We start from the raw sequence: 13760 nt of genomic DNA on the forward strand, positions 1-13760 counted from the left end.
GGTTTACTTTGGCAATAAAGGAATTTCACACAAATAATTTTGTGTTTACTTTTCTAAAATGGTCTGAATAGGAGAATGGCATCTCCAAGTGTGAAGAGAAGGCTGAGACTACCTCAAGCTAAAGCATGTCACAAATAAACAATATAATTTTGGTTAGTGAATAAACGTTTTTAAATGTACAATAATTCCAACTCTTTCGACCCCATTGTGGCATTACTGGCATAAGTGTCTCTAAAGGTAGTAATTTCTAAGATGTCTAACTCTTATCAGTTACAACAGTAGTAATATGGGAACATAGTGAGAGACAGAGCACAGATGTACATGCCTCAGGGCAGTATGGGTAGAATGCACACAGTTCTCATGTTGTTCTCTCAGACTAATAAACGAACCATTATCATGTCAAATTAAGGCCATTACATCACCCGCAGCTCCACTCTTCAGGCTGAGACGTTGGGGGATGGGGGTAAAGTTGTGGATTGCTGGTTTCCCAATCAGAGAAGGACTTAGGTCAGACTTCACTTAATTGGTTCTGGATAAGTTCTATTCAGTGTGGGATTTCCCTAATGGCCCCATTGCCCGTGCTTAACTCGGGCCCAAGCTCACAGGAACTGTACTAGCACCTCAAATGTTCTACAGCTTGAGTTCCGACCCCTTAAATATTGGCTTAAAGTTCCAGCACCTAAATACAAACAGTACCGGGACCCCAAAATAATACCGACACCTATTTCAGACCAAGTCAAGCACCGCCCATTGCCAACCAGGCAGCCTAAGGTAGTCGTTATCCAATCTTTTCAAAATGTTATGTTGCAAACATGGATTAAAACTATTGGTTTTGTGTGGGTGTTTGTCTGGATGAGGTTCACAGACTGGATTTATTGGTTATAAAATGCACAAAATACAGATGGATATGGTGGAAAAGCAAAAAGTGATGAGATGTAAGCTTAGATATAGCCTAATAATGGGAGAACGACTATGACGGAGGAAGGAGAGCCCTAAAATGGGAAGTGGTCGATTAGGAGGAAGACAGTGGAAGTGGATGCCAGGATTGAATCAAGCAGTGCGTTGAGCGAAATTGGTGAAGATGAATGGACAACAGTAGTGTCAAAGAATGGACAAGAATGGACAAAAAGGAAATGATCTGAAGTTGGAGTGGAGGATATATATTTGTGTATGTTAAGGTTGCATACAACCTTAAGTGCTATTATTCGGATTAATTGGATTTCTGTAGAACAGAGTAAGATTGCAGTAATTCTCAAAATAATCCATACAACAGAAATATCGTGCTGTGAACTTCAGAGCAGAGAGCCTGTTAAAGGAGTCCTCTCAGGGGTGACGATGAAAATTAACATTGAATATATGAAGAGAATTTCTGGTGTAGTTGGTGTCCGGCGCCTTACCCACTGGGTGATTGTAAAAAAAATAAGAAAGTCTGTCGTCCTGTTTTATTTATTTATAAAGAGCACCTACCTACGAATGTGAAACTTGGTTATGTTCGCTGTAAGAGCTTTCTTCCCCAAACCATTGCAGTGTAAAAATTGCAAAGAATTTGGCCAAGTTTCAAGTTTGTGCAGATGGATGGAGTATATTGAAGAATGGTGTGTAGAAGGACAATGGTGTTGCAATTGTGGTGGGGATCATGATCCCGAGTTCCTGGAGTGTCCTGTAAGGGTGAAAGAGATTGAGGTGGCAAAGGTTAGAGTGGTCAATCGAATCTCCTATGTGGAGGCAATTAAAAGAGTTGAGGTTTGGTTGGAGAAAAGGTTGGGGACTGTTGTTGGGTGAAAGTAACTCGAAGTGGACTCCTGATGACTTTTTTGTTGTTTCTACCACCCAGAGGGAATGGGCGCTTCTTCCCAAGCGCCTAGGGACAAGTACTGGGACTTTCTTTATTCCCCGGATTAGGGCACTGTTGAAAGGAGTGATAACTGGGGTGGCGTTAATGGGTATAAGGTAAGTTGGTATTGCAATTTTTCTAAGAAGTGTAATGAACTCACACTCCAGAACAGTAGGTGGAAACACAGAGCTAGATAAGAGGAATACATGAATAGGGAGGCCTTGAATGGCCTCACACTCCAGTACAGTAGGTGGCAGTGTATGCACATCATGGTTGCAATCCGCCAATACACATTTAAAGAAGAAGAACAAAGTTAGACTATTCAAGCAGTTAACTGATTATGTGTCAGTGTATGTGGGCCGAGTTGATGGCCTTGATTATAGGTTTGAAATGAGTGGAGGAGGTGAAACATTCAGAATGGTGATCTGCTCTGATTTGGCTGCAGTGTTGAGTAGTGTGAAGTGGTCAGATAGGGGAGACTTGCTTGAGGAGATGATGTTGCTGTTAATGGGATTGGAGAGGATGGGAGTGATGGTAAGCTTTTGCTGGGTTTTCACCCATGTGCGTGTGGAGAGTAATGAGAAGGCTGATGTGTTGGCTAAGAGTGCTGTGAGGCGAGAGGGGGTATATATTCAGGTCCTGCTGGGCCGCAGGGAATTCAAGTCCTCGATCAAAAGGGCTCAATTTTTGGCAAAGGAAGTGGGGTGCTAGTAGTAAGGGGAGCCAATTTTATCACGTAAAGGAAGAAGTAGGGAGTATGGGATGTAGGTTAGAGGAAGTTCTGTGGAGTAGACTACGGTTTGGGCATACAGGTTTGAATGCCACATTGTGATAAGGAGACATGAAACAGGTCTGTGTGATGACTGTTTGGTGGAGGAAACGGTGGAGCATGTGTTGATATTTTGGGAATTATATATCGTAGATAGGGAGAGATTGTGTGAAAGGGTTAGAGAGGCTGGACAAGTTTGGGTGGTGTAGTTTAGGGCTCTTTCACTTTCTTAGAGGAACAGGACTAAGGAACAATTTTGTGTAGTTAGGCTGTGCCTGGCCTCACCCTCCAGTACAGTAGGTGGAGGTGTATGCACCTTAAAAGTCAGATGTAATCCACCAACCCAATCCCTAAGAAGAAGAATCTTAAGTCAATTAAAGGTAACCTGCAGTGGACTTGTGAATTTTGTTTGTGTTACGTATGACCAGAGTGAGAAGGTGCTTCGTGTCACGAAACTTGGGTCAAGATCTGTTTCTTGCTTTACTCTTAGGAATAGGGCACCATTGAAAGGAGTGATTTATGTGGTAGTGTTAAGTGTGGAGGTGTAGCAATTGAAGTTGAACATTCCTGGTGTTTGTGATGCCTGCCGTTTGGTGCCACGCACACCCATTGGGGAGCATGGTGAAACAGTGGAGTCATTGTCAGTCTCTACCAGACAAAGTGATTTTAGGATATATCAGTTATCCTTTTAGAGATTTTGTGCAGAATCTACTGCGCTGTAATCAGGAGCAACGTTTATGGTCATGTTGCCCCAGTGTGTAGGAGGGAGATTCATGTGACTGAGGATTGAAGATTTGGTGGATGAAGTTGTTTGTCAATTGTAGGGGTGCTCATGTTGCTGGGGATCGGGAATCTCTGGTGCTAGAGAGGCAGGTTGAGGTGGCCAGAGTCAGAGTAGTGCAGAGGGTGTCATATGATGAGGCAGTGAATAAAGTGGAGGAGGATGGGTCAAGGGTGAGGGATCCTGAGAGGATCCCAGTGAGTAGTAGATTTGTGCCAATACAGACAGATAGGCCAATCAGTGAGATGCTTCAGTAAGGTTAGCTTCTTAGCATTCATAGTAATGGTTATCAACTCTACTGCAGAAATGGTAAGTAAATCACAGAAAATATATGTTGTGGTGGCAACTGCAGAGAAGTATTTGGGTATATGAGATTTAACTTCAGAAGAGTTACAGGGTGTGTTGAGGAGCAGTGTCCCATCTTCCCAGGCTGTTGGCCTGAGGTAGGATCAGAGAGGGTTAAAGAAGTGGAATAAGGTGATGGGTTTTGATGAGTATTAAGTTAGTTGATGGGGTAATAAAAAATAAATGTTTTTATTTTTTTCTGATTCCCTTTTCAATCTAGTATCCTAAAGTGTAATGGATCTATAGTTAATTTGGGGGCGGTAATGCAACATATTGAATGCCAACCGCCGTTAAACCTCACCGAAAAAGAATAATACAAAACAAAAAAAGATATATATATATATATATTCGGGGGTACATCTGTTTCAATCTCGGGACAAACCACACACAGCTGCAGGGAAGTGTCTGCTTGGAAGCCAGCTGTGCTTAGCTAAAGAGGATGTTAGCTGATTTATCATTTGCTAGGTAGAAATCAGAGTTGTGTAGTTTACGACCATGGAACAAAGTTAGTATTATTACGGCGGTAAACTTTTTAAAGTTACAAACAAAAGGTAACAACCGTAAGCGTTGGAATAGTGTGCCTGTTATGGAAGCGTTTGTACAGTAAACAAGTATAGTAGCTAGTTAATGTTATTCAGAGATGTTCCTTGACGCTAGAGAAACTAGCGTAGGTAGCTAACGAAATTCGTTTAGGCCTAAAAGGCGACCCGTAGTTTCCTGTTTAGCAACCTGGACTATGCCGCTGCACCTGCAAGGAGAGGGACACATGTGCTGTTAGCAACTCACAGAAGCATGTCCTGGCCTGTGTGAGGGGTGTGTGACCATTTAAACAACTTGCAAATTTATGTATCCCTTAAATATGTATTATAGCCAGCAATAAAATGTAAATAAATCATTTCGCTTACTTGTTTCGCCTTAAGGCATTTCATACAATGTGCCTAACGTTTAACTAGCTTTATTTAGTAGGTTAGTCAGGTTTAGCAAGCTGACCTGCCTGCTTGCCTTGGGTTTGTTCGTAAATCCGCTCTACTCCGATTTCAGAGCACTCGTCAGTGTGACAGAGCGCAGAATAAGTGATGAAATTGCGAACGCTCAACACTCGTTGAATATGGCCGTCGGCAAAAAAACGTGATTAAATTGTTGCCAGCAGCACAGTTAGTCACCAAAGCTCTGAATAATGTGAAAACAGCTTAACCAGCTCTGCTATGGCGAGTAAAATGGTAAGAGGTGTTCTCTCATTTGTGTCTGGAAGTAACTTGCCAACGTTAGCCAGTTCGCTTGGGTGATTGACTGCGGTTGTGAGTTCAGAACGCTCGGATCAACCCTACTCTTCTTTGGCCGGAGCGTCCAGTGTGCGTTCTGAATGCTCCAAGAGTGAAACGCTCTGAATTTACAGCGTGCTCTGGCACTCCAGATTGAATTTACGAACACACCCTGTTGCTTGAGATTTTTTTTTTACCTTTAACTAGGCAAGGCAGTTAGGAACAAATTCTTATTTACAATGACTGCCTAGGAACAGTGGGTAAACTGCCTTATTCAGGGGCAGAACAACACATTTGTACCTTGTCAGCTCGGGGATTTGATCCACCTGTTACTGGCCCAATGCTCTAACCACTAGGCTACCTGCCGCCCCAGAAAATGATTAATGTACACTGCCAAATGTCCATTTAACATAAGGCAAGGCCTACTATTCCATCATAGTTAAATCACATTAACAACGTAGCTGGACACATGAATCAGTATGCTGCCCATGCATATATAGAGTGACAGCAGTAGTTGCGCAGAGCTGGGACCGGGCATTAATGCATATAAACTAAAAAGTCAACAAATACGGGTGTAAATAAAATACATTTACCAGATATAATCTACATTTTCAGGGCATGCATTGCATAGTGTTGTGGATGTCATCAAATCAGTTTTTTTGCTGCAGGGTGTCCAGTGGAGAGGATGAGTTGGGGAGCGAGGAGGAAAGCTGTCAGACAGCAGCCCACCGATGTGGAAGCCTTTGACCCGGAAGTGGTTGCGGAGGTCAGAGAACTCTTCAACAAAGTCAGGACATATGTCAAACCGGCAACTGGGGAGTGGTGTATCCCTTACCCCAGCGAAGCACTGAGACACCCGGCCCAGGACCACATCCTCCTGCAGACCCTGAAGACGTCACTAAATGAGGTGAAGAACCGACTTAGCGATAAGGATCTGGAAGTCTGGCACCAACATACCAATTCCACCAACCATGCCGGGAAGGTCATTGGTACTGTGCGAACCTCTGCCAATGCCGAGATCTGCACTCAGGCCTGGTGCACGTTCTATGAGATCCTGGGCACCTTCAACCTTCTGCCATAGGAGGAGTTGCAAAGCGGGGAGCTGAACACTGTTCACCTGTGTGAGGCTCCAGGGTCTTTCATTGCCGCTCTGAACCACTACCTCAAAACTAGCGAGCACACACGCTACTGGGACTGGAGTTGGGCAGCCAACACACTCAACCCCTATCACGAGGCCAACGGAGGGGGCACCACCACCACACCTCATTGCCAACACGCTGCCCTGGTGGTTCTTTGGCTCGGACAACACAAGCGTCATCATTAGCCAGAGGCAACTGCTGGAGCTGCAGGGCTTTGTTGGTAACATGCTCAGTATTGATGTGGTGACGGCGGACGGGAGCTTTGACTGCCAGGGGAACCCAGATGAGCAGGAGGCCTTGGTGGCGTCGTTGCACTACTGCGAGGCTGCGGCCGCACTCTTCCTTCTGGGCCCAGGAGGCTCGTTTGTACTAAAGATGTTCACTCTGTACGAGCACTCCTCCCTCTGCCTGCTCTACCTGTTAAACTGCTGCTTCCGCTCCGTCAGCGTCTTCAAACCGGCCACCAGCAAAGCAGGGAACTCTGAGGTGTATGTCGTCTGTCTTCACTACGATGGTAGGAAGGCTGTGAGGCCCCTGCTGTCCAAGCTGATCCGTCACTTCTGGCCGGACCTGTCTGCCCGTGAAGCCCTATTCCCCAGCCAGCTCCTCCCGCAGTCGTTCCTGGCGCAACATGAGCAGGCGTGCTCCTACTTCCATGCCCTACAGACAGGGACGATTGGGGAAAACCTGAAATAGTTTGAGGGCCTCAATGAGAAGCAGAGGCAACGACTGGAAAACATCAGGGACTGCACTGCTCACGAGTACCTGCAGCGCTTCCAGGTAAGAGTGGCAAATGTGCAAAGTTAATTAAAGTAGATAGCGAAGCCTATAGCATGCTAAAAGTTTGCTGATGCCCTTTGACCATTAGTTGGACATAAAGTGCTAGGATAATAATTATCTACAATTTCAGAATAATTTGATGAGTATAATATGAGATATTCAGTGACTGCCACATCCTGGATTTCATTTTGGTGGATCTGTAATTTATTATCAGTGAATTGTTTAACACAAACTTCTGCATAAAAATTTCAAGCCATGCTTGAGCTGTTCTTCCTATTCCTGTGTGTAGGTGAGTTCTCTGCCGCAGGACCGCTGGTTGTCTCGTAACAGTGGCCCCAGCGTGTTGCAGCGTTACGGGTCGGATGCCCCTGGGCCAGAAGAGAGAGCTGCAGGCCCTGGGCTGGAAGGAGCGTGTTGGGAAGGGCCGCAATGCTGCCTGGGTGGAAGGGCACAGGGGGCATGCTGTGTGCTGGCAGGGCCGCTGGCAGAATGTCATATGGACACCTGGTTTGTGATAGTGGGGGCGACCCTCCCTGTAGTCAGGAACTCACCATTCTGTGATGGGGGTTTGTTGAACCACCTCAATGAAGCATTGGAGCAGGCATGCCCTGCCTGGACTCTGGTCCCTCCCTGTAGCTCCTGCCCAATGGTTTGTACCACCTCCATCCTCTCTGAGGTGGCAGCCCTATGTGACATCACTCCCTGCAATGGCAAGGGAAACAGAAAGTGCCTAGTTTTTGGCAGAGCATCGTGTTGGGGGGATTGTGAAGAGCAGGCTGGGGGGTTGGCGCTGGAGTTTCGTTCGGAGCCCTCGTTACCACCTACGGCCCGCACCACTCTGCATGACGGGGAGCCACAATATCAGAGACCTGCTGGGCTGCGTCGTGCTCTCCCTGCACCGCATGGGACCCGGCGACGCCCTCCTCCTTCCCCTCTCCACCTTTACCTGCGTAACCGCTGCAACCGTCCATTGCCTCCACCTGTCCTTCCGCTCCATCACCTTAAAGTGTCCTTCTCCTCCAGGTGCTGCGGTGCTGTTATGTGTGGGGTTCTGTCGAGCTGCCGCTCGACAAATTCCCCACCTCGGTGACGTGCAGGAGCGTATGAGCTGCCTGGCCATTGGGGAGGAGGACACTGACATTCTGCCTCCTGTTGGTCAGAGACAGGTACTGCAGTTTGTTCCCATGGAGCTTCTCAAAGGAGAGCTGACAGAGTTCCTGTGGACCATGAACTCAGCCATCGTCCATCAACGGCTGCACCTGCTTATGAAGGCTTAGCTGGGGTCAACAGAGGGGGCTCTGGGTGTCTCGAGTGGATTGTACCATAGCCTGGCCTGAAAACAAGCACTGACTAGCTAATTTCTCTAGCCCCTACCCCATCAGTGTTGACAGATGTGAAGGAAGTGGATGGGTGGAAGCCCCCCATAAACTTAATCCCATCTGGTCCCTTCAGATCTGTATCACAGAAGTGGGATTGGGTTGTTTTTGGACATTGCAACTTTCATTATTTAATAAGGGCACATTTGGTCCCTGTTTGGATGAAAATTAGAGGCAAGCAATGCGGTGAAGTACATTTATTTGATATCTTTTGATTGGTGCTGTGATTATTTTTTTTAAATGATTGTCAACAGTTATTCTGTTCAAATTAGGACAACATTTGGTCACATTTCCCTGGGTCCCTGATCTAATGTATTTTTAGGACAGCACAACTCATGTACTGCTGATTCAAGTTATTTGAAATAAAAAATATATTTCATATTAGTTTCACTATTTAAATAAAAACATTATCATGCAGTTTGTTAGGAGTTAAAATGCCTTTTTTGTGTAATTTTCCTGACACTGTCTAACCAGAAGTGACTAAATACAGTAGATTGTGTAACTGTGTTTTTACCTGGGGACTGCTGTGAAGGTTAGCCGTGCATACGCTGTTTCACTCTGCAGGGGTTTGAAGAAAATGTAGTCTTGCCTCTACGGCATCTATACTTAGACCCCATTTACACCTGGTGTTAAACTAAAAATGAATACCTGATTATGTAGGATCTGATAATGTCTGCGGCACAGCTGGCCTTGAAATGTCTCATACCAGTCTAACCTGCATTTCTAGGTTTTCTTTGGAATGATGCATCCAGTAGAACAGCTAGCCTATGTGGTCAGATACTTTATTGAAGAAAATGGTTGGACCAAAATGTTGTGCTTTGGGTTTTGGGAACATGTTGTGCAAGTCGATGTGTCCACAAAATGTGTTTTTATACATACTTTTGTATTGGTTTTGTACATGTTTTGTTAGCCTTTGAAAAAAACGATTACATTTTTTTAGATTTATGTTCTTTTGAATATTTCAAGTGATTATATTTTTTTGGTGCATGTGGTATTTCCTCAAATATTGACTTCAATGGATTCTTGCCTCGTTTTGCCTTACTTTAGTCATCTTTAGTGAACAGAAACGGAGTAGAGTCTAATTATTTATTTTCAAGCTATTCATAACAAAGAGCCTGGAACAGCCATTTGTGAATACCAAGAAAAGTCTTCATTAGCAGAAGCTGTCAGGACAATCCTGGTGTCTACATTGGGAAGAGGGTTTTCAAAGGTTTACCAAAGCGAGTGTGAACTCCCAGGGGTGCTCTGTAATGAACACAAGCTGCTGAAATCAGGGTAAAGAAAGATACTGGGAGATGATTCTTCTTTCTCTTTGTTTTGCTCTGAATTTGTTTTTATAAAAACATCCAAAAGCACAATAAAGCAAACGTCTGAGCTACAGCCCTGAGCCTTGTTTATACAGTACCAATGTTCTGTCAGTACATGTTATAGGTAGATGATGAACACATTCAGTTTGTAATTTTCACATTCTTCCTCTATCTCTCTTACGTTCTCTCTGTTCCCCCTTCTCTTTCTCAGCCTCTCCCCCCACACTCCTCCACTACAAACTCATCTCTGTTGATTTCAATAGCTGTGGAGTGGAGGGCTTCAGTGAATGTAGTGCGATCTAATGAATCGTTTTAATGGAACCATTGAATGATTCCGAGTAGAATCCCTGCTTTTGCTTCGATTAACCAAATCCACTCACCATCTGTGAGTGAGGGTAGAGATGGGGTTTGGAGAGGGGAGAGAGTAGCCGAGTCGGCAGCTTTATGTAATATTTGAACAACTAGCATCTCCCTTGGCAAAATTCACATGCCAGCGACTACTAATGAAGGACTGAGCAGATGTCTGGATGAACAGAAAAGGAGAGGGAAACAAGCCACCCCTCTGCAGGTTCACTCAGATCAGAATGTGCGTGTGAGAGAGTGTTGAGGCAACAGCAGAACAGAGAATAGTGTTTGTCTTTTTCTATGTCTGGTTTATCAGAATCTCGCTGTCTGGATGAGGCTAAATGGTGAACCATATGATGGATGGCTAATGTTCTACAGTGTCACACACACACATTCTCACACTTTAAGCACTGACGTGGTATAAGGTCATTACCCACACATTGCCTTTGCTGAATAAATCACAGTTTGAATCACACAAACGTGTACATGCATGCACACAGACACGCAGACACACTAACAATAGCTTGGAGTGTTTCAAATGCATCAACTGAACATGGAAAAGCTATGTCTATTTGATTACATTATGTCTGTGTGACAGTGTGAGTTTACTGATTAACTTCTGTCTGTGTAATATACTATAGATTAATTTATGTCACAGAGAGTGAAATAGTGTGTGTGGGTAAGCGAGGTAGATGACAATGAGTTATGATAGGCTTAAATTGGTGAGAAAGATAGAGATTGGTCAGGTGATTGGGCGACATTTACTGTAAATGTAATCCCTTTTCAGTGCTCCAAATTTGTTCCTCTTTCACCGCTCTGTTCAATCCCAATCTGTACACACACACACACACACACACACGTTTGTTCATGATACACACATATCACAACTGCTGCTACCAGACTCTTAATTACCCGTGTTAATAATGCACAATTTAAAAACTTGCCCCCGAATCCCCCCTTCCCTGATACGCACATGTGTACATATTGGACTATAAATTGTGCCTTACTGTATTATACTTATGCTAAAAAGTTTATTCTGGTCTACTGAGCCATTTACTTTATGTTCGTATCCTTCTATTTTATTATTTCTTATTGTTGTTGCATTTTCAAGAAGGAACCTGCAAGTAAGCATTTTGTTGAACCGTGTCTACAATGTGTATCCTGTACATACGACTAATAAAATGCTAAGCTTGAAACACACACACACAAACACACACACACACACACACACACACACACACACACACACACACACACACACACACACACACACACTGGATCTTCTCTATGAACTCTGCCTCTTACACACTGAATGGATGAACCCCTGCCCCCTCTTCTGTGGATGGATGGTCTACACTGGTGGCATGATTCCAGCTACATTACAATCTGTGGAAAGCTTCTCCATCCATATGTCCCTCCATCCATCCAGGAGTGAATCCAAATAATGATCAGGGATGTAATCACAACACCAGAGAGAAATGCCAAAGGTGAAGTGAATGGAGTGGAATGGCCGTCTTCTTATAATAATTATAATTAATAATTATGGGGGGAGCGTGTTGCATTGAAGATGTAGGGGCTTGTGTGGGAAATTACACTCTGCAAATCCCACCCTATGCCCCAGTGATGTTGTCCACCATGCCCCACGTCTGCCGCCCAGGTTATAGTTGTGTGTTGATGTCACCCATTGTGTGAAAGGGGGTATTTACTTTCTATGGGATGTCTCCAACCCTGGCTATAATAACAGACTGACATTTTTTTTATTTCACCTTTATTTAACCAGGTAGGCAAGTTGAGAACAAGTTCTCATTTACAATTGCGACCTGGCCAAGATAAAGCAAAGCAGTTCGACACATACAACGACACAGTATAAACAAGTCTATATACGATGTGAGCAAATGAGGTGAGATAAGGGAGGTAAAGGCAAAAAGGCCATGGTGGCAAAGTAAATACAATATAGCAAGTAAAACACTGGAATGGTAGATTTGCAATGGGAGAATGTGCAAAGTAGAAATAAAAATAATGGGGTGCAAAGGAGCAAAATAAATAAATAAATAAAATACAGTAGGGAAAGAGGTAGTTGTTTGGGCTAAATTATAGGTGGGCTATGTACAGGTGCAGTAATCTGTGAGCTGCTCTGACAGTTGGTGCTTAAAGCTAGTGAGGGAGATAAGTGTTTCCAATTTCAGAGATTTTTGTAGCTCGTTCCAGTCATTGGCAGCAGAGAACTGGAAGGAGAGGCGGCCAAAGAAAGAATTGGTTTTGGGGGTGACTAGAGAGATATACCTGCTGGAGCGTGTGCTACAGGTGGGAGATGCAATGGTGACCAGCGAGCTGAGATAAGGGGGGACTTTACCTAGCAGGGTCTTGTAGATGACATGGAGCCAGTGGGTTTGGCGACGAGTATGAAGCGAGGGCCAGCCAACGAGAGCGTACAGGTCGCAATGGTGGGTAGTATATGGGGCTTTGGTGACAAAACGGATTGCACTGTGATAGACTGCATCCAATTTGTTGAGTAGGGTATTGGAGGCTATTTTGTAAATGACATCGCCAAAGTCGAGGATTGGTAGGATGGTCAGTTTTACAAGGGTATGTTTGGCAGCATGAGTGAAGGATGCTTTGTTGCGAAATAGGAAGCCAATTCTAGATTTAACTTTGGATTGGAGATGTTTGATATGGGTCTGGAAGGAGAGTTTACAGTCTAACCAGACACCTAAGTATTTGTAGTTGTCCACGTATTCTAAGTCAGAGCCGTCCAGAGTAGTAATGTTGGACAGGCGGGTAGGTACAGGTAGCGATCGGTTGAAGAGCATGCATTTAGTTTTACTTGTATTTAAGAGCAATTGGAGGCCACGGAAAGAGAGTTGTATGGCATTGAAGCTTGCCTGGAGGGTTGTTAACACAGTGTCCAAAGAAGGGCCAGAAGTATACAGAATGGTGTCGTCTGCGTAGAGGTGGATCAGAGACTCACCAGCAGCAAGAGCGACCTCATTGATGTATACAGAGAAGAGAGTCGGTCCAAGAATTGAACCCTGTGGCACCCCCATAGAGACTGCCAGAGGTCCGGACAGCAGACCCTCCGATTTGACACACTGAACTCTATCAGAGAAGTAGTTGGTGAACCAGGCGAGGCAATCATTTGAGAAACCAATCATTGACATGTCATAGTGACAGTGTGTCAGACATAAATGGTTTACAGTGTCAGGGTTTTCGAATGATAACAGTATCAGCGTGTTTGGGTTTTTGGAATGATACATGTGCCACAGTGTGTTTCTGTTTGAAAATGATGGATTGGTGAAGGTCAAGATTTTGGGAATGATGGAGTGTGGGGATGACAGCTCCATTCTGTGGCTGGTATCCCCTGAGACAAACTATCACACTGAGACACATTGGGATGCACAGACTTGATATAAACACCAAAGAAAAGAACAGTGAAAAGCTGTTTTCTGTTGCAGCAACAACAACAGGACAGAGGCAGTCACCCTCCCATAGATGCATGCATGTATACACGTTTGTGTGATTCAAACTGTGATTTATTCCGTAAACCCTCCTTGTTCCTACACTTGCTCAGTTAAGAGAGAGAATAGATTTAAAGGAAGTAGGTAGAAAAAGAGAGAGGAGTGAAGAGACAGGAAGGGAGAGAGGAAAGAGAGAGGGAGTAAGGAGACAGAGGAAAACGAAGGAAGATGAAAGTAGGGGAGATGCAGGAAGAGAGGGAGAGAGAGAGTTTAAAGAAAGGGAGGCGCGTGAAGAGGTTTGTGAGACGCAGTTGTTCTGCTGAGCCCATTCTATTTTCTCCCCAGATGCTTGCTACAGGCAGAGCCT

At 44.5% G+C, this 13760-nt stretch overlaps 1 pseudogene; it reads left to right on the plus strand.

Annotated features, from left to right (window-relative positions):
- Positions 1–2103: 2103 nt before the first annotated feature.
- LOC110526954 lies at positions 2104–9666 on the plus strand (annotated as a pseudogene).
- The last annotated feature ends 4094 nt before the right edge of the window (positions 9667–13760 follow it).

Source organism: Oncorhynchus mykiss, chromosome 6, assembly GCF_013265735.2.
Source record: "Oncorhynchus mykiss isolate Arlee chromosome 6, USDA_OmykA_1.1, whole genome shotgun sequence".
NCBI lineage: Eukaryota > Metazoa > Chordata > Actinopteri > Salmoniformes > Salmonidae > Oncorhynchus > Oncorhynchus mykiss.